This window comes from Gracilinanus agilis, chromosome 2, assembly GCF_016433145.1.
Source record: "Gracilinanus agilis isolate LMUSP501 chromosome 2, AgileGrace, whole genome shotgun sequence".
Lineage (NCBI taxonomy): Eukaryota > Metazoa > Chordata > Mammalia > Didelphimorphia > Didelphidae > Gracilinanus > Gracilinanus agilis.
Genome location: NC_058131.1, coordinates 544,719,736 through 544,724,213, shown reverse-complemented (window position 1 = coordinate 544,724,213; position 4,478 = coordinate 544,719,736).

The following is a 4,478-nucleotide window of genomic DNA, read 5'->3' as shown; positions in this document are numbered from 1 at the left end:
ACAACTGATGATTATAACTCTGAATGTGAATGGGATGAACTCTCTCATAAAACGTAAGCAAATAGCAGAGTGGATTAGAAACCAAACTCCCACCGTATGCTGTCTACAAGAAACACATATGAGGCGGGTGGACATACACAAGTTTAAGGTTCAGGGTTTGAGCAAAATCTTCTGGGCGTCAAATGAGAAAAAGAAGGCAGGAGTGGCTATTATGATTTCTGACAAAGCCAAAGTAAAAATAGATATGATTAAAAAAGACAGGGAAGGTCATTACATCCTGATTAAAGGCAGTATAAACAATGAGGAAATAACACTGCTCAATATATATGCACCAAGTGGCATAGCACCCAAATTCATAAAGGAGAAACTGGCAGAGCTCAAGAAGGAAATAGATAGTAAAACTGATGCAGAGCGAAAGGAGCAGAGCCAGAAGAACTCTATACACAGAGACTGACATTCTGTGGTAAAATCGAATGTAATGGACCTCTGAACCAGCAGCAATGCAATGACCCAGGACAATTCTGAGGGATTTATGGTAAAGATGCTGCCCACATTCAGAGGAGAGACTGCAGGAGAGGAAACATATAGGAAAAACAACTGCTTGAACGCATGGGTTGGGGTGGACATGACTGAGGGTGTGGACTCGAAACTACCACACCAATGCAACTACCAACAATTTGGAAATTGGTCTTGATCAAGGACATATGACAAAACTAGTGGAAATGCGCATGGGTAGGGGGGGGGGGGGGGGGGGGTTGAAGGGGAAAGGAGGAGCATGAATCATGTAACCATGTTAAAAATGAATATTAATAAATGTAAAAAAAAACATATGTTGTCTTTTCCCATTAGAATATAAACTCCTTGAGGGCAGAGACTGTCTTTATTTTTCCTTCTAGTTGTATCTCCAGTGCTTGGCACAGAGCTTAGAATAGTCAACACTTAATAAATGCTAATTTTTTTCCCAAGTGAAAATTTTTTTCCAAGGATATGTAATAAAAATTTTAACATTCATTTAAAACATTTTGAGTTCTAAATTCTCTCCCTCCCTTTCCACATTCCTCTTTAAGAAGCAGAGCAATTTGACATAGACTATACATGTATAATTGTTCAAAACATTTCTGCATTAACCATATTGCAAAGAGAACACAGGAAAAATAAAGGAAAAAATAAAAATAAAGAGAATTTTAAATGTATACTTTGATCTGCATTCAGATACCATCAGTTCTTTCTCTGGAGGTGGATAGCATTTTTCATCATAATTCCTTTGGCATTGTCTTGGATCATTGTATTGCCAAAAACAGCTAAGCATTCATATTACATTCTCAAAAATGTAATAATTAATCACTCAATCCGGAAATCCTATCAACATAATCAAAGGGTTAGCATTGCTTTCACCCATCCCCTGGAACCGTGGCTACTCATGGCACTTGAGACAATTTCCAGTGTTTTAGCTTTGGTCATAGCTTCTCAGGGCAAAGCTAAATGTAACAAAAAGCCTGTCCTTGAATCAGGAAGGGAAGAACAGATTTGACAAAAGGCTTATAGGAAAGGAAGACCTCCCAGGTGACCAAAAAAAGAAACAACAATAGCTTGGGTCTTACAGTAATTATTCTCTCTTAATTCCCTCCTCAAAAAATGCCTTATTCAGATAGTTAACTCAGGGCTTACATAGATGATGCTTACTATAAACCTTAGTTAGACAGCCTCCCATTAGGGAACTGGTATAGACTCACAGCTCCAGGGTATTCCACTTCCTTTACTATTTGTTTCTCTCTATCCAAATAACAAAAAGTGCAAAGATTAAAACCTATGGAATCAACAAGAGCACCAAACACCACAAAGAAGTCGAAGAAGAGGGTCCTCTACTCTGCAGAAAGAATGAACCATTAGAAAAGAGTATCATTTAGATGCCCCGATGGTATAAGGTGCCAAAGTCCAAAGAAAATGGTACACTTGAGTCTTGATTTTTTTACACATATTAAAAACCAATTTAAACAAACCTGGCCTCAGACACTAAACCCTGGGCAAGTCACTTAATCCTAACACCTAGCCCTTGCCGCTCTTCTGTCTTAAAACTGATAGTAAGGGGGCAGCTAGCTGGCTCAGTAGATTAAGAGCCAGGCCTAGAGATAGGATGCCCTAGATTCAAATATAGCCTTAGATACTTCTTAGCTGTATAACTATGGACAAGTCACTTAGCTCCCATTGCCTAGCCCTTACAGCTCTTCTGTCTTGGAACCAATATTAAAACAGAAGATAAGGGTTGTTTTTTTTTTTTTTAAAGTAATTTGCTACCTGCACAAATACCACAGATATGTACAGGGCTTTAGAAGAAACAGAAGAAAAGAGGATGCCCCACAGTCACTTCAAATTCTTATGTCCACAACTGAATTCATTAGGCTCTTAAAGAGATTCTCTTTCCCAACTTTTCTATCTTAGTCAGTGGTAGTAGCATTCATTCTACTTCTGGAGAAACTGAGGGCCAGAGAAGGATAGCAATGTAACCATAATCACACAGGTTAGTAACTGAAGTAGCCTAGAGCTGGGCCAGGACCCCGCTGATCCAGCATCCATTCCCCACCACCATATTGTCTTAAGTGATCTAAACATTCCAAGTAATAGCAGAGAAGATCTAGAATTCATAGTCCCATAGTTTTTTCTCTTCTTTTGGGGGGATGATTGGGTGGGGTGAAAACGAGGAAGGGGGTGGCTCTATAATTTCATTAGTATAGAGAATCCAGATGAGGAAATTCCCTTTACTCACATATCTGCTCAGCAGCAGTGTTAGATGGCTCAGGGTCATATGCTTAGTATGTATGTAATGTAGGATGTGGGCACATATATTCTAACTCACAGGCCAGCTTTTTTTTTTAAATAAAAAAAACTTTTTTTAAGATTTGGAGGCCAGTTTTCTACCTAATATGCCACTTGGTCTGAATTATCACCTCTAAAAACCAAAACCTAAGACCTTGTGCAGTTGTAGTTAGGTACCATAGTGGATGGAGCACAAGGCCTTGAGTAGGAAGGACCTGGGTTTAGTCCAAATCTGGCCTAGCTGTGTGACCCTAGGCAAGTCATTTAACCCCGTTGACTGCCCTTGCCATTCTTTTGTCTTAGAAATGATACTAAAATAGAAGATAAGAATTTAAAATAAACAAACAAAAAACCTAGTGTACAGCTTTTCTGCTAGATCATGGAGATAAATAAGCAGTCAGTTTCTGAATGTGAATTAAAACAGCAGTGAGCTCATTTAACAGCTTAATTGCCAGTATAATCCTTTCCAAAAAGACTTCTAGCAGGGTCTATAGGGTTTTGCTTAATTGTTTCCTTTTGTTTTAAGGGGAGGGCTCAATGAGGGGTAGGGAGAAGGAAATACATATCGGAAATGATAGTAACAAAAACAAAAGGCATTAATAACACTTTTTAGAAAACTCATTTATAATGTGCTTCTTCAGTAGTAAATATGAGTTCTGAAAGAGCTCACATTTTATCAGGGGAGATAACATACAAAGCTCATGTGCATGTAATGTCATATGTACATATACTATAAATTAATGTAATCTCAGAAAGAGGGAACTGAGGTGAGTCAGGAGGAGTGACAGAAAGGGGCCTCCTGAAGAAAGGGAGATTAGAGTTGAGTCTTGAAGGAATTCAGATAATCTAGGAGACAAAGATGAAGAGAAGGGTCATCTAAATGGTTCAGTGGATACCATCAAGCCTAGAGGAGGACCTAGGTTCAAATTTGAACTCAGATACTTCCTAGCTGTGTGACCTTGGGCAAGTCTTTTAACCTCAATTGCCTAACCCTTACCGCTCTTCTACCTTAGAACCTATATTAGTATCAATTCTAAGGCAGAAGGTAAGGGTTTTTTAAAAAGATGAAGAATGAGAGCATTTCCCTGTCTGGCTATAGGGGATCACCAGAGCAAACACAGCCCCTATCTTGGACTTTACTCCCCTCTATAAACTCTATCATCTGGCTACACTTGTCCTATTTGCTAGTCCTTGAAATTATGCTCCATTTTTGGGCTTCATACCTTTTCCAAGTTGTCTTCAGTATTTGGAGTAGAATATTCTCCCTCCTCATAGAATCCATGGGATTAAAGTATAGAAGACTGGAAATGGTAGAAGAGACTAGGTTGTGAAAGGCTTTACATGCCAGATAATTTTACATTTGATCCTGGAGGTAATAGGGAACCAGTGGAATTCACTGAGTGAGGCAAGAGTGGAGGTGACGTGGTCATTTGTACTTTAGCTGCACTTTTGATAGCTACAAATGGAGAATAGATTAGAGGGGAGAATGAAGAAGGGAGAACTTGAAGAAGACCAATTAGAAGACTATTACAGTGGTTCAGGAGAGGGGGGATAAGGGCTGAAACTACTAGAATTGTGGTTAGGTGAGTGGAAAAAAGGGAATTATGGGAGAGATGGTGTGATGATAAAAAAGACAAGATATGACCATAGATTGGACATGTTGA